At 41.8% G+C, this 24,346-nt stretch overlaps 1 protein-coding gene across 3 annotated transcripts in view; it reads right to left on the bottom strand.

Moving 5' to 3' along the window:
* SMAP1 (small ArfGAP 1) overlaps window positions 1–24,346 on the bottom strand; it is a 241,089-nt gene that overhangs the window by 103,664 nt on the left and 113,079 nt on the right. The window lies entirely within an intron of this gene.

The raw sequence follows: 24,346 nt of genomic DNA, 5'->3' as shown, positions 1-24,346 counted from the left end.
ATATGTTCACAGAGGAGAATTTCTTCTATTTTCAAAACTATATATTTCTATGAGAAGTCCCCAGTAAAATCAGTGACCCTCTGGATTTTGCAAATGAAGAATGAATCAGACATCTCTGGAAAGGAGAATCTCAGCTTTTCTATTGGTGGATTGACGGATCAAGCACTCTGCAGACTAGTAATACATCTCAGCCATACAACCTGAGTCAGCCAAGCAGGTCTCTCTTGCAAAGACCTTTATACCGCCTGTCATATAACAAATAAAAAAACATAAGAAATGTAACAAGCATTCCCAATTTGGTGTTTCTTACTCAGCCTGGGTTAAGAGCACAGCTTTTTCCCAGATGGTCACTTTCTTCTTTATCCACAAGTAATTTTAGAGCCCCGCCTGAGTTATTATCTCTAACCCCATTTTGCTGGGGACAAGGCTGTGCTGCTACACCCTACTGCATACTACGAAAACCGCCCTCAAGTCTGGATTAATGATTCTGAAAAAGCACAATGTACATAAAATGCTACTATAAAGAAGACTGGCTGAACAAACCAATTTCAGATTGCACAATTCATTATTTCTATTTCCTTTCTCTTTACACTAGAATAGACTGCCAATATAAATAAGTAGTTATGCTGATTGTGATTATTCTCTTTGCTGAATTAAGACCTTTTGGGACTCAGATTATTAAGAAGTCTGACTTATTCTGACCCGCATTACCAGCGGCCAATCATTCAATGTTAGTATTACTGGTCAAGTAATTATTTATTTATTTTAAACAGAATGTCACTTAAGATTAGGATTAAGGGCTGCTACATGAACAAGAACTGCCACTCTAACAGACCTGGAACATTTTACTAAATGTCAACATCCAGATAAATGCAAATGTGCCTAGCATTTCACAGCTAGCAAAAGAAAAGTATCCGAACATTTTACAGTAGAGAGGGAACAGTAAGGTATATTAATTACACTAATGATTTGGAACGGTAATTAAAATATTAGATCTTAGCAATAATTTAGGAAAGCAGTTTTTAGGTGACATCTTTTCCCATAATCTTTTTCTATACACCAAAATGTCAATATTGAAATTAATATTGTGACCATCAGTTTTCAGAGATCATAGAATCATAGAATATCAGGGTTGGAAGGGACCCCAGGAGGTCATTTAGTCCAACCCCCTGCTCAAAGCAGGACCGATCCCCAACTAAATCATCCCAGCCAGGGCTTTGTCAAGCCTGACCTTAAACACCTCTAAGGAAGGAGATTCCACCACCTCTCTCGGTAACCCATCCAGTGCTTCACCACCCTCCTAGTGAAAAAGTTTTTCCTAATATCCAACCTAAACCTCCCCCACTGCAACTTGAGACCATTACTCCTTGTTCTGTCAACATTACTCCCTTAGTGACTGAGTCCAAGCTGGTTCTTTTAGAGCCCTTAACTCTCGTGGTACCGGCGATGCCGGATGGTCCCACTATCTCAGCTCCAGGCACTGCCGGTGCAGTCGGTGCCAATGCTGTTTGTCCGTTCGGGGAACAGCACTTCTTGCCTGATTCCTGCATTGGGGATGTAGCTACTAGCTTTTTGGACTGTTTTTTAGGGGCTTGATCAGAAGCCTGGGTGGTGGAGGAGGGACCCTTGTCAGAAGCCATTGTTGGCAAGGTTTGTCCAGGTGGGGTCCAGCTTCGGGTTCAGATGCCGGTCTGAGAGACTTCTCGATGGAGAAGAAGTTTTAGTTGCAAGTCTCTAGCTTTTCTTATTTGAGCAGTTAACTTGTTGCAATGAGGACACTTCTGCATTATATGTGTTTCGCCTAAGCAGCGAATACGCTGAGCGTGTCTGTCCAATACTAGTATGGAGAGCCTGCAGAGAGGCAATGTTTAAAGCTCAGAGAATTAGGCACTCCCATCAGGAAAGGCTTTTTCTCCCAGAAAGGCTAACTATCCTAAAGTGTCAACTGAAACCTAGCTTTTAACAAGGAGAATAATAAATAATAATAATAATTTAAAAAAAGGATTATTAAGAGGCAACACAGACAAAGCGAAACCAATGAATTAACTATCCTAACTAAATAACAGTAGTAAATAGGCTAAAAGAACTAAGTAGCGAGGCACTAATAAGTGCTCTGACTCAAAGCCAAAGGTGATAGAGAAGGAACTGGGTAGTGGGGGCGGGGGGGTGGGGCGGGGCAGGTTGGTCGCACAGCACCAGTTAACTCCTGAAGCAGCATGAGACATGGACCACACATGTGCGACCCAACTGGGCACAGCTACCACAAATCTCGGATTATGAGCACAGGGGCGCACAAACACCTAAAGTGGAGCATTCATAGGGACAGCACTTGAAGAACTACAGCTTCTTTCTTTCATCGAAAGCATATGCAAAACTACCTAACCTCTATTTTAAATTTAAAATAGCTCAATTTAAGAAATTGTATCTTTGTACGCTAAGGTAAGACCAAGAGTACCAAGGCAAGGAAAGATCAGCATGACATTATAGATAAGCTCTGCCATTAGCCTGTACCAAATTAATCAAAGATTTCAAAATGGGGTGATGCGAACACCTAGCATAACAATCTACAATCCCTGAATATTGGCCAGTTTATCATTCCAACAGATTTAGTAAAGCCTGTCTGATTCAGCACTCCACAAGAATTAAAGAACATCTCTGTTTATGACATTTTGGGTCACATCCAATTTGGAGGTTCCCAGGACTAACTAGCGGGAGGGCACACACAGACCAGCATTTCAATTGTCCTTCAGAGTTCTGGTTTACAACACAAAAAAGTAACTGCTGAAGAGGGATGTGGTAGGGTGTAACGAAAGGAGATAGCCATAAAGTGGACTGTATAACCAGAAATAATCACTTCTGAGACACAGCTGTCTGATGTTACAGCTTCCCATGCACTACAGAAGTGTGTAAAACAGTTTCCATAGGGAGGATCAGGAGAAGGGTAGGAATGTGTTAGATCTAACAAATCGAGCAGATTAACAACTCTCAACCTGCCTATCAAACTTGTTCTGCTGAAGAGGTTTTCTTCTGAAACCTTGCTCATTTCCCTGGAGGTTCCAATGATCTACTGTCAGGTGCTTAGAATGATCTGTCTTTGAAAGGCCTGAGGTATATATTTTCTTTGGGATTCACTGTGTCTATTCCCAGGGATCACGTCACTCAAGAGTCTTTTAGAAAATGCAGTGAGGTATCTATCTTGTCACCAAAAAGAGTCAACTCATCAAAGGGGAGGTCTTCTATTGTATTTTGCACCTCCCTAAATTGGAATATCTTACTTGTGAAGTCAGGATGATCTAGGCATCACCACCACCATAGCAACAGATCACAAGCTGCTCTGGCTATGGACTGTCCCTCAGAAACTAAAGACCTAAAATTATCCTTTTTTCTTGTAGTAAAAAATTTGATGAAGTCTAAACATTTATTCTACTTTTCATAGTCATACCTCACCACCAAAGCCTAAAATTAACTATTCTAAACTGCTTCCAAATAAATGAAGCAGATTAAGGTCCTTATCCTGAGGGGCTGGTCTGGATTAATGACATTTTATTCTTTTGTTGGCAGTATCTACTAGAAAATTTGGAGGTCAATGCGAAAATAAAAATTTTGAGCCGTTAACTGACATACATACATATATAAATATATATAATCTCTTATCAGCACTTTTGAAGGTAGGAGGTACTGTACTTACTATTGACCCTACAGTGGAATCATATCTGGCCATCTTTCATCTGGTGTGGAAAACTGTAACCTTGCCAACCGCCTGGAAGGATGGTATTGTGATCTCACTTTATAAGGGCAAGGGACCACACAGTGAATGTAAGAGCTATAGGCCAATCACCTTGCTGTCTGTTCCAGGGAAGGTGTTTATTCTGCTGGCACACTTGGAGTTTCTTACATCAGAAGCATTGCCCCCAACAGTTACACTTTACGAAGAACAAGTCCACATTAAAGACATACCACGAGTTCAGGATGCCCCTGCACGTAGCTTACATTGATCTTAAGGCTGCTTTTGAGTCAGTTGATCAGGTCACACTATGGAAATCCTTAAAGGTGATAGGTGTCTACCATTGTGCAGGACTTGATTAGAGAGCTGCATAATGGAACTACTGCCAGTGTATGTCTGGGAAATCGGAGGTAAGCACCTTTTAAATCAGTATCTGGTGCCAGGCAGGGCTGCGTCTTGGCCCCTGCACTCTTTTGTCAGGCAATGGATTTCATAATGCTTCATTCTGTCAGGTCCATAGGCATTCTGATTGGTGATCTCTCGCTCTCAGACCTTGACTGATGACATTCTTCTAGTACAAGAGCCCCAACAGTTTTCGGGAGGCACGCCAGCAAATGGAGGAGGAGCGGCTAAGACTGGCCTCCATGTTTTGTAATCAAAGACAAAGCTGTAAAATCTAGAACTAGGTCAACATCCAATCTCTTTGAATAATGCAATTGTCGAAGCAGTCTCTGGCTTTTGCTATTGGGGTTCTATACTCACCAGTTCCTCCAACTCTCACACAGATGTTCTCCATCCAATTGGCATTGCAGCATCTGCCATGGGTCGTTTACAATGAATATGGAATCAACATCCATCCCACAGACCATGGGATGGTGTTCCAAGAAGGAGGAGTGCTAGGCAGAGATGGGCTCCACCTAACAAAAGAGAGAGACGAGCATCTTAGCAAGCAGGCTGGCTAACCTAGTGAGGAGGGCTTTAAACTAGGTTCACCAGGGGAAGGAGACCAAAGCCCTCAGTAAGTGGGGACGTGGGACACCAGGAGGAAGCACGAGCAGGAGAGTGTGAGAGGGGAGTGCTCCTGCCTCATACTGAGAAAGAGGGACAATCAGCGAGTTATCTCAATTGCCTATACACAAATGCAAGAAGCCTGGGAAACAAGCAGAGAGAACTGGAAGTCCTGGCACAGTCAAAAAATTATGCAACTGGAATAACAGACTTGGTGGGATAACTCACATGACTGGAGTGGATGGATATAAAAACTGTTCAGGAAGGACAGGCAGGGCAGAAAAAGTGGGGGAATTGCACTGCATGTAAGAGAGCAGTATGACTGCTCAGAGCACTGGTATGAAAATGCAGGAAAAACCTGAGAAGTCTCTGGATTAAAGTTTAGAAGTGTGAGCAACAAGGGTGATGTCATGGTGGGAGTCTGCTATAGACCACCAGACCAGGAGGATGAGGTGGACGAGGCTTTCTTCTGGCAACTAACACAAGTTATTAGATCGCAGGCCCTGGTTCTCTTGGGAGACTTCAATCACCCTGATATCTGCTGGGAGAGCAATACAGCAGTGCACAGACAATCCAGGAAGCTTTTGGAAAGTGTAGGGGACAATTTCCTAGTGCAAGTGCTGGAGGAACCAACTAGGGGAAGAGCTCTTCTTGACCTGCTGCTCACAAACCGGGAAGAATTAGTAGGGGAAGCAAAAGTGGATGGGAACCTGGGAGGCAGTGACCAGAAGATGGTCAAGTTCAGGATCCTGACACAAGGAAGAATGGAGAGCAGCAGATTATGGACCCTGGACTTCAGAAAAGCAAACTTTGACTCCCTGAGGGAACAGATGGGCAGGATCCCCTGGGAGAATAACATGAGGGGGAAAGGAGTCCAGGAGAGCTGGCTGTATTTTAAAGAATCCTTATTAAGGTTACAGGGACAAACCATCCCAACATGTAGAAAGAATAGTAAAAAGTAAATATGGCAGGCGACCAGCTTGGCTTAACAGTGAAATCCTTGCTGATCTTCAACACAAAAAAAGAAGCTTACAAGAAGTGGAAGCTTGGACAAATGATCAGGAAGAAGTATAAAAATATTGCTCAGGCATGCAGGAGTGAAATCAGGAAGGCCAAATCACACTTGGAGTTGCAGCTAGCGAGAGATGTTAAGAGTAACAAGAAGGGTTTCTTCAGGTATATTAGCAACAAGAAGTCAGTCAAGGAAAGCGTGGGCCCCTTACTGAATGAGGGAGGCAACCTAGTGACAGAGGATGTGGAAAAAGCTAATGTACTCTATGCTTTTTCTGCCTCTGTCTTCACTAACAAGGTAAGCTCCCAGACTACTCACTGGGCAGCACAGCATGGGGAGGAGGTGACCAGCCCTCTGTGCAGAAAGAAGTGGTTCAGCACTATTTGGAAAAGCTGGACAGGCACGAGTCCACGGGGCCGGATGCGCTGCATCAGAGAGTGCTGAAGGAGTTGGCGGATGTGATTGTAGAGCCATTGGCCATTATCTCTGAAAACCCATGGCGACTGTGGGAGGTCCCGGACGACTGGAAAAAGGCTAATTTAGTGCCCATCTTTAAAAAAGGGAAGGAGGAGGATCCTGGGAACTACAAGCCAGTCAGCCTCACCTCAGTCCCTGGAAAAGTCATGGAGCAGGTCCTCAGGGATTCCATTCTGAAGCACTTAGAGGAGAGGAAAGTGATCAGGACCAGCCAGCATGGATTCACCCAGGGCAAGTCATGCCTGACTAACCTAACTGCCTTCTATGATGAGATAACTGGCTCCGTGGATGAGGGGAAAGAGTGGACGTGTTATTCCTTGACTTTAGCAAAGCTTTTGACACGGTCTCCCACACTATTCTTGCCAGCAAGTTAAAGAAGTATGGGCTGGATGAATGGACTATAAGGTGGATAGAAAGCTGGCTAGATTGTTGGGCTCAACGGGTACTAATCAATGGCTCCATGTCTAGTTGGCCGCCGATATCAAGCAGAGTGCCCCAAGGGTCGGTCCTGGGGCCGGTTTTGTTCAATATCTTCATTAATTTGGAGGATTGAGTGGACTGCACCCTCAGCAAGTTTGCAGATGACACTAAACTGGAAGGAGTGGTAGATACGCAGGAGGGTAGGGATAGGATACAGAGGGACCTAGACAAATTAGAGGATTGCGCCAAAAGAAATCTGGTGAGGTTCAACAAGGACAAGTGCAGAGTCCTGCACTTAGGAAGGAAGAATCCCATGCACCACTACAGACTAGGGATCAAATGGCTAGGCAGCAGTTCTGCAGGGGTTACAGAGGATGAGAAGCTGGATATGAGTCAACAGGGTGCCCTTGTTGCCAAGAAGGCCAATGGTATTTTGGGGTGTATAAGTAGGGGCATTCCCAGCAGATCGAGGGACGTGATTATTCCCCTCTATTCGACATTGGTGAGGCCTCATCTGGAGTAGTGTGTCCAGTTTTGGGCCCCACACTACAAGAACGATGTGGAAAAATTGGAAAGCGTCCAGTGGAGGGCAACAAAAATGATTAAGGGGCTGAAGCACATGATTTACGAGGAGAGGCTGAGGGAACTGGGATTGTTTAGTCTACGGAAAAGAAGGATGAGGGGGGATTTGATAGCTGCTTTCAACTACCTGAAAGGGGGTTCCAAAGAGGATGGATCTAGACTGTTCTCAGTGGTAGCAGATGGCAGAATGAGGAGTAATGGTCTCAAGTTGCAGTGGGGAGGTTTAGGTTGGATGTTAGGAAAAACTTTCACTAGGAGGGTGGTGAAACACTGGAATGCATTACCTAGGGAGGTGGTGGAATCTCCTTCCTTTGAGGTTTTTAAGATCAGACTTTACAAAGCTCTGGCTGGGATGATTTAGTTGGGGATTGGTCCTGCTTTGAGAAGGGGGTTGACTAGATGACCTCCTGAGGTCACTTCCAACCCTGATATTCTATGATTCTAAGTCTGTTCCAATGTTGGACTCTCGAATCATCAAGCCCTTGTGGCCATGTAGGAATGGACCAAATGGGGAACGATCATCATGGCTGACTGTTTGGCTAAGCGTTGAAGAAGGTACTGTACTTAAGAGTACTCCATGCAGTTTTAACTGGTCCAAATAATTACTCATTTATGGGAAGTACCACATGTCCCAGAGTTGACAGCTGAGGAGTATCCAATGGCTTATCTTGAGATTCTTGGTTGACTTCCAGTGGAATTTGTAGATTGTCCACAGTTCTCTTCATAAGCTCTTGGAAACAGTTGACGTCATCAGCACAAGCAGGGGGGCGTGGAGTGGGGGGGGGTGAAGCCAAGGCCATTTCATACAATCATAAAAACATAGGGCTAGAAGGGACCCTGAGAAGTCACCAAGTCCAGACCCCTGCACTGTGGCAGGACCGAGTAAACCTGAACCATCCCTGAAAGGTATTTTAAAAACTTAAACTGAGGGGGATTCTACAATCTCTCTTGGAAGCCTATTCCAGAGCTTAACTACCCTTATAGTTAGAACGTTTTTCCTAACCTAAAATCTCTTTTGCTGTGGATTAAGCCCATTACTTCTTGTCCTACCTTCAGTGGACATGGAGAACAACTGACGACTGTCCTTTTCCCCCCTCAAGTTATCCACAACCTTCTTAAAGTGTGGTGCCCAGAACTGGACACAGTACTCCAGCTGAGGCCTCACCTGTGCTGAGTAGAACAGGACAATTATCTCCCATATATTTCATATGTTTCTCTTAATGTGCCCCAGAGTGATATTTGTCTTTTTTGCAGCTGCATCACACTACTGATGCTCATTCAATTTGTGATCCACTATAACCCTCAGGTCCTTTTCACCAGTACTACCACCGAGCCATTTATTCTCCATTTTGTAGTTATACATTTGGTTTTTCCCTCTTAAGTGAAGTACTTTGCACTTGTCTTTATTGAATTTTATCTTGGTGAATTCAGACCCATTCTCTAATTTGTCAAGGTCCTTTTGAATTCTAATCCAGTCCTCCAAAGTGCTTGCAATCCCTCCCATCTTGGCATCATCTGCAAATTGTATATGCGCACTTTCCACTCCATTATCCAAGTCATGAATTGAAATATTCAACAGTATTGGACCCAAGACTGCCCCCAATGGGATCCCACTAGATATGCTCTCATATTTTAACGAACAATTGATGATTACTCTCTAAGTAGTCTTTCAAACCAGTTGTTCACGCACATTACAGTAATTTAATTGAGACTACATTTCCCTACTTTGCTTATGAGAAATATCCGACTGTCAAAATTCTTATTAAAAATCAAGATATCTCCTATCTTCTCCTTCTCCATCCACTAAGCCAGGAACCCTGTCAAAGGAGGAAATTAGGCCGGTTTGGCATGATTTATTTCTGACAAATCCATGCTAGCTATTCATTATAACTCTATCATCCTTCAGGTGCTTATTGATAGATTAATTTGTTCCAGTATCTTTCCAGGAATTGACGTTAGACTAACTGGTGTATAATTCTCTGGGTCTTTTTGCTCCCCTTTTTAAACATGGATACTGTGTTTGCCCTTCTCCCGTCTTCAAACAGTGGCCGGTGCTGCAGAGGGAGTGAATTCAAGAGGGCAATTATTGGGTGATCTATGCTGTCGTCCAATTCCAGCTGCTGGCAGATAGAGGCGTAGGGACAACCAGAGCATGGGGCTGCATCCCTGACCATCCTGGCTAATAGCCATTGATGGACTATCCTCCACGATCTTATCTAATTCTTTTTTGAACCCTCTTATACTTTTGGCCTTCGCAGCATCCCTGGGCAACAAGTTCCACAGGTTGACTGCGTTATGTGAAGACGTACTTCCTTTTGTTTTAAGCCTTTTGCCTATTAACGTAATCAGATGACCCCATGGTTCTTGTGTTATGTGAGTTATACAGATTGCTGAGGCATTTTTTAACCTCATTAGGGAATAATATTCCTTTGCCACCTTCAGTGAAAAGGAGCTCACATCCATTCAATCTTATTGCTCTAAGAGTCCTACCCATAGCGTATGGACTTATGGACTGTTGCACCAGATCTAACAGAGCACTAAGACCTCCTGTCCTCATACATAAGGGGGCTGGCTAGGCAGGCTGGGATCCAATGATACTTTCATGGATCCCTCTCTGAGAAACATATGCAGCTTTATCGTTCTCATTTTTCAAGTACACCTCTTCAAGGATGTACAAATGCCGCACTTAGAAGGGACATGAAATTCCCCCTAAACAATAAAACCATGTTGTCTGGACTATTGCTCAAGGGGGATAGCTTACCCACATGCCTTGAAGCTGGGAGATTTTTTTTTATGGAGAGAATACCTAAATCATTGATTTTTCTCCCCTAAACAGCAGAGAAAGTTATTTGTCCCCCAAACAAGTAAACAAGAGCATTCTCTCTAGGGAAGAATGGGACAGGATAAAGGAAGTAAGGAAAATACAATAAAATGTACAGAATAAACATAACACTATCCCTAACAATCTAACAGTTAACTATATACAACACCAGACTATTAAAACTAGATACATGCATATTGCTGAGCTGTGTCTCAGGCCAGAAGCAGATGAGAAGGAACTGAACCAACAGTTCCTTCAGCACTGCCCTATATACCCTCAGTATGGGGTGAAAAGATCGCTAGGATGAATGCACAGACCATGCAGACACTGCTAGCAAGACATCTCTAACTGAAGGTGCATAGTCTGCATGTGCACCTGAAGTGAAGCATCCATAGGGACTATCACTTGAAGAAAGAAAAGGAGTACTTGTGGCACCTTAGAGACTAACCAATTTATTTGAGCATGAGCTTTCATGAGCTACAGCTCACTTCATCGGATGCATACCGATGAAGCGAGCTGTAGCTCACGAAAGCTCATGCTCAAATAAATTGGTTAGTCTAAGGTGCCACAAGTACTCCTTTTCTTTTTGCGAATACAGACTAACACAGCTGTTACTCTGAAATCTGTCACTTGAAGAAGAATCACTATTTTATAGACCTATATAAAAAAGTAATGGTCTCAAATGTATTCTTGTAAAGAAAAGTGTACCCTTCCTAAATGTCACTGTGTGGATAACAGTATTTTTGAGATTTCTAGATGGAATTGCCTAGTAACTTTCAGTTCCCTTCAGTTTTCCCACTGAAGTGTACTGTAGATAGATGTCCAGATGAATCGGTGCTTACAAACACACAGCTGTGTGGAAGATTTCACATTCTGATTGCTCTAAATTGCCACCTACCACTAAATAAATTTGATAGCTCTGCAAACCCATGCTCCAAATCTCTGTCAAGTTCCGTTCAAGACAGATGGATTCAGGAGGCTTACCTTGCTCCTACTGACATCCTCTGACATCATTAAATAAAATAGCGACACATTGTAGTGCTGGTAAGAGACTGATCTTTATTTCCTGACGCCAATCACTTGACTTGGCTCCAGTTGCTATAGCTATGTTTAACATCCAGCCAATTATCTGCAGCTTCCTATTGAAATTTGACATTCACTGAAGGTTATCTGTACTATTTTGCAAAGGTTCTAGAGCTGGCCGAAGTTATTGCTTCCAGTGAAATATTTTATTTCTTCATTACCAAACTTAGAGGTGAAACTCCCTCAGAAAGAAGGCATGCAATATAAATTTACTATTCCTGCATTTTTTAAACATGCTATTAATCCAAGATAAGACTGCATTTACCTTAGCTTGTTTTATGAGGTCTACTGCACATATAAATAGATTCGCTATTTTACTTCTGACTCCAGATCTAATACATTTCAATGCTTGTTTGAGGCCAACAACATGTCACTTTCATCTTACTAAATAAAGAAGATAAGGCACTGCTGATAATTGTATTTTACCTCATTCAAATAAGGTTCGGTCAAAACCTTTTGGTTTCGTTTTTAAATTAAGGTTCTGAAGTTCTGCTAAAGTGCAATTCTGCCACACTTGAACAAAAAAGGAGCATGCATATTTTGCTGCTATATTTCTTGGGTAACATGCCTCATTTTTAAACACTTGAATTTTTGTTTCCAAAAGATGACTATTGATCCTCTAGTTTCAAATTAGCAGTTCTGCAACTAATTATACAATTACAGCTCTCCTGACTTAGGTACGTAAAACACTTATTTTTATATATTCTTTACATTAACTCCTGGAAAAACTGAGAAGTGCTGATATTAAAAAAATACATTTTTTCCTACTTTTCTTTTTTTGGAACTAATTAAAGACCATTGATACAGGTCTAAAAGATTAACCTTAAAGTAAAACCTCAAAACTGATTTGTGAATTGCTGTGAAAACACTGAATGAAAGCCAAAATACAATTACAGTATAAATCAGTTAATACTTAGTATCTTTTTGTAAGACTCCAAGTTGCTTTACACAGACTGTGTGTATATATATATACACACACACACACAGGAACAGTTTACCAACCACTGAAATGCAACAATCATCCTAAATAGAGCTAACCACAGCATATAATTATCTAGTGACAGGAGAGGAAAATGAACACTTCATCCAATAAAAACAGTAGTGGTAGAAAGTGAGCACAAGCATTTCAAACTGCTCTGTTCTAGAATACTGATATGAAGAAAGGGCTCCAAAAGCAACCATTTGCCTGATATCAATGATCCTGCAGATGTGCCCCTCAACCTGTCAGTGATGCATCAATCCCTACAGTTTTCATTAGAATGGGAGGTATGAATCATTCCTATACAAATTCTGTTCAGGTTCTTCCACCACTCTACTAACTGACAAATGTCCCAAGGAACTATAACTTTCATATTCACACTGTGCTTGCTGGGTAGGTCTGTCTTAAACCATGTATGCATGCCTCTGAAGTGCAGTCTGGCATCAGGTGTCATAAAATTACCCAATACCATGTGATCTAGAACCTGAAGGCATGATCTCACTGTTCTAGGTATGGTCTGTAGTTGTGTTATTAGATTTACTATAGTATTGAGCTTGTCAAGAGGTAAATGGGCTCTGGCAGTCTTAACATTGAGCAGTGTTCCAGTGAACTCCATACGTTGCACTGGGACCAGAGTGGACTTTTCCATGTTTACCTTTAATCCCAAAATCTTGAAGAGACCTATGGCTTTGTTTTTTTGCTGTTTGAACTTCCTCATAGGATGGAGACTTGAGAAGCCAGTCATTGATCTATGGGAAGACTATCACTCCCATCTGTCTCAGATAAGCGCCATTACTGCTAATATCTTCATAAACACTCTTGGAGCAGTTGAAACACCAAAAGGAAGTACTCTATATCAGAAATGTTCCTGGACAACAATGAACCTTAGGAATCTCTTGTAGGCAGGATGCCAAACTATGTGAAAATAAGCATCCTGGAGAACAAGGGTTGTAATCCAGTCTCCTTGATCCAACAATGGTATTATGGACACAAAAAGTTACCATTATGAATCTGAAAGTTTGGATAAAGTTTAGAACTTGAGGTCCAGTATTGGTCTTCCCTCACCTCTTCTTTTGGATATTAGGAAGTATTTAGAATTAAAAACCCTTGCCTATGTAAAGGAATGTACAGGGTCTAACACTCCCAGTTTAAGTCCACCTCTTATTTCAGAAGCCTCTCATAAGAGGAGCCCCTGAAAAGGAAGGGGAAAGTATTTGGGGACCTGAGATGGTGTGAAAGTGAATAGTGTAGCCAGATGTCATTAATTCCATCACTCATTTGTCCAGTGTTTTTTTTCTCTCAAACTGGGCAGAAATGACAAAGGGAGTCTCTAGAGGAAAGAAGGAGAGAGCAAGATGGAAGGAAGTTTTGGATGAACTAGAAGAGTGGTTGCAGCTCTCAACTTGAGCATCAAAATGGATGTTTATTAGAAAATGTCATGTATGTGTTCAATGTGGAGACAGAGGTCTCTTCTTCTGAAACTTGGTGCAACATCTTCTCCCACAGTTGAAACTGAAACCTGGCCATGGCTGCTTGATAGTTTGCCATGCAAGTATTTGAGGAAGTTGACAAAAATAATTTTCTCCCTCGAGAGTACAACTTTTCCTCCTCTTTCTCATAAGAGGTAGAGGTTTAAAGACCTGATTTTTGAAATGTTGCTGCTGTAACAGGAGAATTAGGCTGAGGGTGCCCATGACAAGACAGTCCCTCATAGAGGATTTGATATAACTTGTCAGCTTTTTTTGAAATTGGTTGGCACAATAATGGATGAGACTAAAGGGATTTTGCTGGTTGCCACAGCCCTAACATAGGCAACGAAACCTTTGCCTTTGCCATAGATCCGAGAATGTCAAAAAACTACATGTGTGGCCTCCACCAAAGCCACTGATGGAAATTTTTAAAGTGGATACCATTCTGTTAACTAGTTCATGAAACACTATTGTATCCTTCAAAGGAAAAATGCTGTCTTTCTTACCACATTGTCATCATAAGGTGGACCACTTTCCAGTTCAATGAAATCTTAGGATTCATCCTGAGATATGTCCTCTTTCATAAGTACATGCTGGTGGCAAGGGAGGGGAACATTCCCTTGTTCTTGGATCGGCACATCTTGGATCCAGCCCCCTTGAATCTGTAGGTTAAAGTTGATGATACTCCAGCACCAGAGAATCAAATTTACCCGTACCGTATTGATAAGCAGGAGTTGGCCAATATGGCCAAGACATCCAAAGTGGCATGGTCTAGCCTTGTCAAGTCCCCTAACCTGAAATCATATGACCTGGTTGATACTTAGGCTGTCCAGGATTATTATTCTGGAGAGGAAGCCTTTGCTCAGGGAATAGTCTTCAGTACGAGTCTCTGATATGACTCCACATCTTACTATGGATCTAATCCCAGATCTGACCACAAAGCAAACAGAGATAGCTGATTCAGGGATCTGAAACATGGAGAGTAATGAGCCAGCTGGACTCTTAGGGGGTAGGGGTATCAGCTCCAGAGAGCCCTCGCTCAGTCCCTCATCTCCATCTCTTATCAAGTGATCTCTGCAGTAAGATGAAATCTGTTAAGAGGTGTGGATCCAAATGAACCTGTGTCATCACTATTATAAGCATGTGGCTGGGCTGCCACAAACTGATCTGATGGTCTTTTTTCATGATCCGTACTCTTGGAGCTATCCTGCGGTTCTACCTCTATGGATCTCAGAGCCACATGATGTGAATGACTTGAGGAGACACTCAAAATGTGCTTTAATTTTGTTTTTGTCATCTGCACAACCAAAGTAGTCAGTTCCGGTAAGTCTCGAGGAACCTCAGGGTGTCTGCACCCAGAAGAATGAACCAGATTTGGTCCAAGGGTGTGCTATTGGAAGCTCAACTGACTTGGCAGTGGAGCTTGGAGCTGAAGCAGAAGCAATTTCTTGACTCTCAAAATAGCAAGAGCCGATTCAGGTCCCCTGCTCTTCTTATATCCTTTATATCTATCTATCAGATCCCTGAGGCATGGTTGATAAGGCCTATTGTAACAGAAGACCCTGTAGTCTATTCTCTCTCCTCTTCCAGTCACCAGTACTAATTGTACTACAGACAGCGCAATATGTTGGAGAGTGATTCTTGCCTAAACACTTCAGGAACCGAATGTGCACAGACACCAGCAAAACTGCTGGACAGAATGCACATCTTAAACCCATGCTTCTTGGAGTTGGGATCTGACATGTTGGAACCAATCAATAATATTCTTAACTGACATAAATGACCTTGAAAAAGGGTAAACAGTGAGATGGTAAAGTTTTCAGATGATACAAAATTACTCAAGGTAGTCAAGTCCAAAGCAGAATATGAAGAGTTACAAAAGGATGTCACAAAACTGGATGACTGGGCAACAAAATGGCAGATGAAATCCAATGTTGATAAATGCCAAGTAATGCACATTGGCAAAACCTAATCCCAACTATATATACACAAAATGATGGGGTCTAAAGCAGATGTTACCATTCACGAATGACCTTGGAGTCATCATGGATAGTTCCCTGAAAACATTGTTTAATGTATGTGGCAATCAAAAAAGCTACCAGACTGTTAGGAACCATCAGGAAATAGATAGATAATGAGAAAAAATATAATGCCTCTGCATAAATCCATGGTATGCCCACAGCTTGAATACTCCATGCACTTCTGGTTGTCCCATCTCAAAATAGATATATTAGAATTGGAAAAGGAAGAGAGAAAAATGATTAAGGGTATGGAACAACTTCCATCTGAGGAGACATTAAAATGACTGGGATTTTCAGCTTGGAAAAAAGGTGACTATGGGGAGATATGATAGAGGTCAATGAAATCATGAATGGTATGGAGAAAGTGAATAAGGAAGTGTTATTTACTCTCTGACATAACAAGAAATAGGAAACAATGAAATTAATAGGCAGCAGATTTAAAAACAAACATAAGAAAGTACTTCACACAATAAAGTACTATGGAACTCATAGCCAGAGGATGTTGTGAAGGCTAAAACTATAACATGGCTCAAAAGACAATTAGGGCAGTGACTTGGTCACGTTAACAACTTCGACTCTCTGGGCCCATATATTCCATCAAAATTAATGCAACCCTCCTAGCTGGTCACCAAGTGGAAGGAGGTCAACATGCAAAATCTAAAATTTGACATTTACAAACAAGTTACTTCCAAACAGCCAGCAATTTCACCAGTGTTAAACAGTTAAGCCAAGAAAACCATCAGCTAATCTTTTCAACCATTTACCAGCTTCCTAAACTCCAACAGATGACTGGTAGCTTGTGAGTGTACAGATAAAAGCCACAGAATTTATCTTAAAATTGTGCATATAGAGAATAGTTCAAGTACCTAAAATAACACGATCTTAAATAATCTCACTGTATTAAAAAGGCATCTATTTTGTGGGATAGGAGCTCTGTTTAAACCTGAGAAATAATATTTTCAGTCAAATTCATTTTAATTTTAAACATAAGCTGTATCCACTTGAATTGCATTAGAATGTTTCATGTAATTGTATCTTGGGGAGGGGAAGGATAGTTGCCTAACCATGTACAATTTTGATAGACTGCCTTAACTGGCCTCAGCAACATAGTTCTGATACTGGTAAAATAAGGGCCAGCTCTGGCCAAGGCTGTACGTGTTAGCTAAGTAATGACAAATTCATAGCTGGAAACCAAACCAGCTCACCTGTATGTTAGTTTTGTTCAAAACAAGTATTAGCCTTATAAGAAGGTATTTATGTTTAGACTATAATGAAATGCTTGTAAATTGTTAAATGCATTCAACTCACCTGTCATGTCTGTACTCCACGCTATAAGGAAATGAGATTTTTTCTTAATAACTTTGAAAATATTTGCTCTGAACTTGTCAACCCAAACGCAGGAATCATCCTTCCCATCACTACCACCACCCTCTGCCGCCCATTAAGGAGGCCTATCAAGATTCAACCAGCCATTCAGAAACATCACAATAGAAAGGATTGGTACTATCACACCTTGGACATACTATGTGCAAGGGAACTCGTCTCATGGACTGGACGACCAAATGTAAAAGATTAAACAGGGTCACAAGAAAACTTTTCATCTCTTTGCTGTTTGAACTCACAAACGTGAACTCGACGGCTGTATGCCTGATTTGTCAGGAGAGCATCGCTGTGTTCAAGAAGTATAATTTGAATCGCCGTTTTTCAACGCAACACCCTAATTATGGCAACAATTTAACAACTGAGGAAAAGGCAAGAAAAGCTGAAAAACTCACCACGAACTTAAAAGCTCAGCAAAATATTTATGTACAACAAGCGACAATTTTGCTGAAGGGGAGTTCTTAAAAGAATGCCTGGTTGTTGTTGCTGGCTTGCTGTGCCCGGAATACCAAAAAAAATTTGAAAATATTAGTTTGTCACGAAGAACTGTTACTCGCCGTGTAGAAGTGATTGATGAACATTTGGCTTCTGAGTTGAACAAGAAAGCACAGGGCTTCACGTTGTTTTCGTTAGCTCTTGATGACAGCATTGACCTTAATGATACAGCACAGTTACTGATTTTTGTCAGAGGAATTTAAGACAAATTTGAAATCAGAGGATTTTTTTATTAATGGAATCAATGAAAGGCACAACTAAGGGATCGGATTTATACGAGAGGGCGTCTGGCTGCCTTGAACATCTGAAATTCCCCTGGAGTAAACTGGCAAATGTAACCACAGATGGATCGCCAAATTTAATTGGTTTCAGAGTAACAGCCGTGTTAGTCTGTATTCGCAAAAAGAAAAGGAGTCCTTGTGGCACCTTAGAGACTAACCAATTTATTTGAGCATGAGCTTTCGTGAGCTACAGCTCACTTCATCAGATGCATACCGTGGAAACTGCAGCAGACTTTATATATACACAGAGAATATGAAACAATACCTCCTCCCACCCCACTGTCCTGCTGGTAATAGCTTATCTAAAGTGAGCATCAGGTTAGGCCATTTCCAGCACAAATCCAGGTTCTCTCACCCTCCACCCCCCCACACAAATTCACTCTCCTGCTGGTGATAGCCCATCCAAAGTGACAACCAGCAGGAGAGTGAGTCTGTGTGTGTATGGGGGTGGGTTTTTGGAGGGGGGTGAGGGAGTGAGAGAACCTGGATTTGTGCAGGAAATGGCGTAACTTCATTATCATGCACATTGTGTAAAGAGTTGTCACTTTGGATGGGCTATCACCAGCAGGAGAGTGAATTTGTGTGGGGGGGGTGGAGGGTGAGAAAACCTGGATTTGTGCTGGAAATGGCCTAACCTGATGCTCACTTTAGATAAGCTATTACCAGCAGGACAGTGGGGTGGGAGGAGGTATTGTTTCATATTCTCTGTGTATATATAAAGTCTGCTGCAGTTTCTACGGTATGCATCTGATGAAGTGAGCTGTAGCTCACGAAAGCTCATGCTCAAATAAATTGGTTAGTCTCTAAGGTGCCACAAGGACTCCTTTTCTTTTTGCAAATTTAATTGGGAAACACATAGGACTTTTTAAAAGAATTCAGGACAAAATAAAAGACGATGACCCTAATAAAGAGGTGATTTTTCTGCTTTGTATTATACATCAGGAGGCCCTCTAAAAAAATGTCCTGGACATTGATCATGTTGTTCGCACAGTAGTGAAAATAGCGAACTACGTAAGAGCGAGGGGACTTAATCATCAGCAATTCATTTTCCTTCTTGAAGACACTGATGCCGAACACCAGCACTTACTTTATCATACAAATGTCTGCTGGCTCAACCTAGGTGAGGTATTGCAGTGAGTGTGGGAGCTCACAGATGAAATTTGCTCTTTTCTGAAGATGCAGGGGAAAGAAAATGATTTCCCTGAATTACAGAATTCAAACTGGCTGTACAACATTTCTTTTGGTGTGAATATCCCGGCACATTTAAATGAACTTAATGTAAAGCTGCAAGGAAAGAATGCGTTTGTACACAAATTGTATTCTCGTGTGACAGCTTTCAAAGCCAAGTTTGTCCTTAATTTGTTTTGAAAACAAGACTAAAGTGTTTGCTCACTTTCCAACACTGAAATACTTGGAAGTGTCACCAGAGCAGAGAGAGAACTACAGCAAAATTTTGAGTGACTTGCACGGAGAATTTTCTCATAGATTCTCCGACTTTGAGAAGATAGAGAAGACACTGGAGCTGCTGTCATGCCCACTGTCATTTGACTACAAGAAAGCCCTGCAAGAATTACAACTGGAGCTCTTTGATCTCCAGTGCGATTCCACCTTAAGGGAAAATTACAATTCAGAAAAACTGGACAAGTTTTGTGCCTCGAGTGAAACAAAGTTTCCAAATATCCGCAAGGTGGCACAGAAAATCCTTGTTTTGTTTGGCTCCACCTATGTGTGCGAACAAACCTTTTCCCTGCTGAATTTCAACAAATCTCGCTACAGATCCCAGTAAACTGACCAGCATCTCAGCTCAGTATTGCAGATTTCCACAACAAGAGTGACATCGGACTTTGATGCCATTGTAAAGAAGGGTGACCAGCTGCATTGTTCACATTAATCAAAGAGGGCACGGGAAGGGGTTAAATTTGGTTTAATTATTGTAATGCGTTATGATGGTATATGTATAGTAAGTAAGGTTTGTGTTTATTCCCATAAAATGTATCTTTATTAAATAGAGTTTATTTGAATATCTCTGACTTGTTAATTTTGTGACCGTTCATGGCCCACCATATAATTTCCATACCCAGATGCAGCCCTCAGGCCAAAACGTTTGCCCACCCCTGCTTTAGACAGTTTATTACAGCACTGGGTACAGGTGTTGTCTTTGGTGTAAGATCTAGGACACCAATTGATCAGGGTAAGTGACTGGTCTCTTAGAACCAGAGCCGTCCCTAGGGGACAACGAATTGGGGCAACCGCTCCAGGCCCCGCACTTGGCCAGCTGCACATGGGCAGTGGGCGAACCGCTGGCTGTGGGAGGCTACCCTCAGCTCCAACCCTTCCACCTGAGGGGAGAGCATGTGCCCCGGAGCACTGGGAGGGAGAGCACATGGTGGCACAGCTCCAGCATCCACAGTCCCGGAGCACCAGTAAGGAGAGCGCACGGGAGTACCTTGAAAGGTAGATAAACTGCCCATGTAGTCCTAAAGTCTCCCCAGCCTCAGGATGGTGGAGGCACTGCCGAAGCAGGGCCAGGGAGGGGGGCGGGGAGAGTGTGGGCGTGGCCACACCTCGCTGTTTGGGGAGGCACCGCTTCCCGCAGACTCCCCTACCTGCCCCCAGCACAGTCAGTGCCAGAAGTGACATCACTTCTGCCCCGGGCCCCGCATCCCCCCCCCCCGAGACAGCTCTGCTTGTGATTTTTGGTGAAAATGACCGTTTATCACTAAGTCCAGCATGCCTGGGTGACAAGCTAGACTGGAGAGCCTTAGGGGATGGTCTGTGACTCCATGGTAAAACTGTTATAGTGACCCAGGAGTTCACATTTTTTACTGAGTTGGTGAAATCTAATTATAGAACATACCACTAGTTTGGGGTGTCTGCCCTGTTTTTGACAGTCTGTCCTGAGGTAGGCACTAACAGTTGTGAGCTGATCCAGACAGCACGACAATAGTCTCAACGTTAGCTTCAACCTGGGAGTGACCATCTCTGTATTAGGCATTTGATCAGAACATAAATATATCAACTAGCACTGAGACTGGTAGTAACCTATTACTTTGGGGCTGATCAGAACTGCTGCCCTCCCAAATTATAAGTTTTGGTTTAAATATGGTTTAATCAACCTGATTATAATAATTTGATGCTTTGATATCAACCTACTTTAAGTTGATCTTGTTATATGTATTTTATACTTTTTTGCTAATTTAGTTAAGTTAAAAAATATACAAAAATGGAAACCTGTATGGCCCAGAATTCCGCCCCCCTGCCCGAAAAAAACCATCGGGGTCAGACTTGAAAGGTAGATAAACTGCCCATATAGTCCTAAAGGAAGCACAGGCAAGGTGACATCTTTCTGCTTTTACAAAACACACTGAATAATCCAACAGCACAGTTCACTGCCCAATAGAGTTAGTTGTCCTAGTCAAAGTCTATAAATCACTAACTGGGTTCAGAACCTGGCTCCACCAAAGGTCTCTTTACCATCTGTGACCCATCAAGAGTGCTGTGCTCTACAGGGGCAGCCTGGAGAAGCTCAGAATAAGGGCTGGTTTACATACCAACTTGTACCAAAATAATGAAATAGTTTTAATTCATACCTTTTGTTATTTCAGTGCAAATTTGTTAGTAGACCAGCCCTGAGAGCCAGGCATTAGGGATAGAACATTCTCAATGGCAGGACCACAGGTACAGAACCAAAGGTCAGATCTAGCCCAAGCTCAACCTTATCAGGTCTAATCACATGCCCATATCTCTTGGCCTTGGCTTTTATCCAATTACTTTTATAATGGTCTGTATCAGACAGATATGATGGGAGAAGGAAAGACGACAGAGGAGGGGAAAAAACAATCCCCCAATTTGCTGGAGGTGGAAGATAATTTGAAATTTTGAGTTGCTTGGTTTACTGATAGTTATATTCACAGGTACTTCTGCACTTAACCAGTGAAATTTTATGTCTTGTCAAGGGGGCCTAGAACACATGGGAAGGCTCTCTTGATATGTATACACTGAAATAGTTAAATAGATCATGGACATGATTTTGCCTTTCAAAGTCCATTATGCTAAACAAGTGTGCCCAGTACTTAAATATCATTGTGACAGCCATTTTAAAAGTGCTTTAGGAGGACAGATAGATAACAGATTCAATGAAGTGGAAGCTCAAGAGCCACTTTTGGGTTCTTTGTGCTTTCCATTCAGTCCATCATGAGCGCAAAGGTGGTCACCAGCTCTCAGTTGTTGTATCAGGGACAGCAGAAGGATATCCCCCTTGACATAGCAGCACAGAGCTAGAGTCCTCTTTACTGGGCAGGCCCCCATGGTTGGAGTGAATGCTGTGGAGTGCACAGAGGCAAAGTTTGCAAAAGATGTACAAAAGACAGCCACATGGTACGCTTCTGGTTTTGTCCTAAACAGATTTTTTTTCCAGTACATGATGTAATGTTTCCAGAGTCCAATTAGATGTCCAAACAACACAACATATAGTATTTTAATTTATCCACAGATGTACCTACTGGTCGCTGATGTAAAAATAAGTGCTTTTCAAATGTAATTTGAAATAAAATTTTGTTTATACAGCTTCATGTAATAAAATGTTTTTCTAAGAAAATGAAGGGTTCAGAACATATTTTGTACTAAAAAAACAGTTAATAGTAACTGAAGAGGTCCATCCACAACAGACTTAAATTGGACATGATCTTATTCTGATTTAATATTTACATAAATATCTTGTTTCTGTATTTACAGTTTTAACGCTTAAATTAATTCAGACATTCAAAATTTCAGATTTTGACCACTATCCACTTGAACCCAACATCTTACACTTAGATTACTTTTTAAAGTAATTTAAAATTTGGTTATAAAATAAACAGCAGAATCCGGTAAAAAGAAAAATAGGTCAACTGTCAGGGCCCTATCATTTATAAGAGAAGTGTTTTAAGGTACTTCTAATTATTTGGAGAATAAATCCTAAAATACGTTTAAAAAGTTTAGGTGTTAGAAAAATTCCCATGGGGGAAACTCTGGGCTTTATACCAGATAGCTAACAGATACCTAAACCTACTAGTCATCCACAATATCCATATAAATGATGGCTGGAGGGGCATTATCTAGAGACAACACTCAGATGATAACCCCTCCTTCCCTATCCCAGAAGCTGGGATCAGAGAAGAGTGCTAGAATTCCTACTAAACTGCTAATCCCAGTCTGCACTCAGGAATCCATTTTCCTATCAGTACCCAGCTAGTAGAAGTCTGATAAACCATAAGTCCCGCTCACCATTTGGTTGCAAGATAGGAGAATGAGATACTCATTGAAGACTCAAATATCAGGGGCTGGATGAGGGATACAGTAGCAGAAAAACCTTTTGCAAAAGCTGAAGGTGGTATAGAGTAGTGAAGACACCACCCTCCCACATCATCAAGGAGTCTATAAAAGGAGTAAATGAAGTAGTGATCTCCTATATATACTCATCACAGCAAGAGGGGGTAAGGAACTGGAGAAAGTTTGAAAGTTGATCAGATGCTAGTGGGATCATACCACAGAGGCACCTGGCTGCTAAAAGTGTGGAGGAGGGCCTCTGCTCTTTTGCCCCTCCTCTAGCCTTCTGGCTCCTTCAGTGGGAAAATGTCTACTAGTGCTCCAGTGACTGCCTCTGCAGCTGCTGCTCATAATAGACCTCCTAAACCCACAGGAGTTCTGTCAGTATCACCACTGCCCACAGGGTTCTAAATAGCTGTAGTAAAACTGATAAGATTCTGGCCACTTTTCACTGTGGTGCAACTATGGATAACAGGAGGTGGCACTGGATCTGAGTGACTGCAGACTTTGGAAGATAGCACTATATTGATTACACTTGGTTCACACATGGAAGACTCTCTTTGAACCCATAAGAGCTAGAAACATGTTTATTTTTAAATGAAAGCTTAGCGTTTACTCAACTGATAGAGCTCACCTGGAAAAGATTCCTGTTCACCCTGCCAAATGGATTTTTAAACTTTGAAAACTTTAATTTGAATGCGTTGTTGTATTCTTGTAATAAAATAATTGTTATTTATACAACTACTGAACACAACTACCCTAACTGATATTTTTGAGGACTACTAGCTGGCTGTCCTTGGAAATTCTATGTCCCTTGCCCAGTCTCATCCCTAAAGCGAGCAAAATGAAGAACAAACAACCCTGCTTACTGATTTTAGAGCATATTTCTTCTCCAAAGTCAGCCTGCAAAAACAATGGCATAATGGATACTCCTTGACAACTATGTCTCAAAGGTTTCAAGAGTAAATGTTCCGTTTACAATTTAAAGGGTGTTTTTCCCTAGTTGGCAGGCCTGTGAAAACTCAACCTGAGATGAGAAAATAGCTACATTATCAGTGTGCATATCTTTACTAGTCAAAGATTCTGAGGGCCAATTTCTGTCCTCAGCAAGATTTAAAGTTTCCACAGGGATAAGTTTGGCATGCAACTGGAACCTGATTAAGAATTCTGCTGATACTGCATAAAACAGAATAGACTCCACCCCACTTTCCTACATTTTACAAATTCTGCAGGACTAACAGAAGTAGAAGTAGAAAAATAACTTTTGTTACTGAAACAAGCAGATAC

This window comes from Eretmochelys imbricata, chromosome 3, assembly GCF_965152235.1.
Source record: "Eretmochelys imbricata isolate rEreImb1 chromosome 3, rEreImb1.hap1, whole genome shotgun sequence".
In the NCBI taxonomy this organism is placed as follows: domain Eukaryota; kingdom Metazoa; phylum Chordata; order Testudines; family Cheloniidae; genus Eretmochelys; species Eretmochelys imbricata.
The sequence above is the reverse complement of the archived record's forward strand: the minus strand, read 5'-3'. Positions and strand labels throughout refer to the sequence as shown.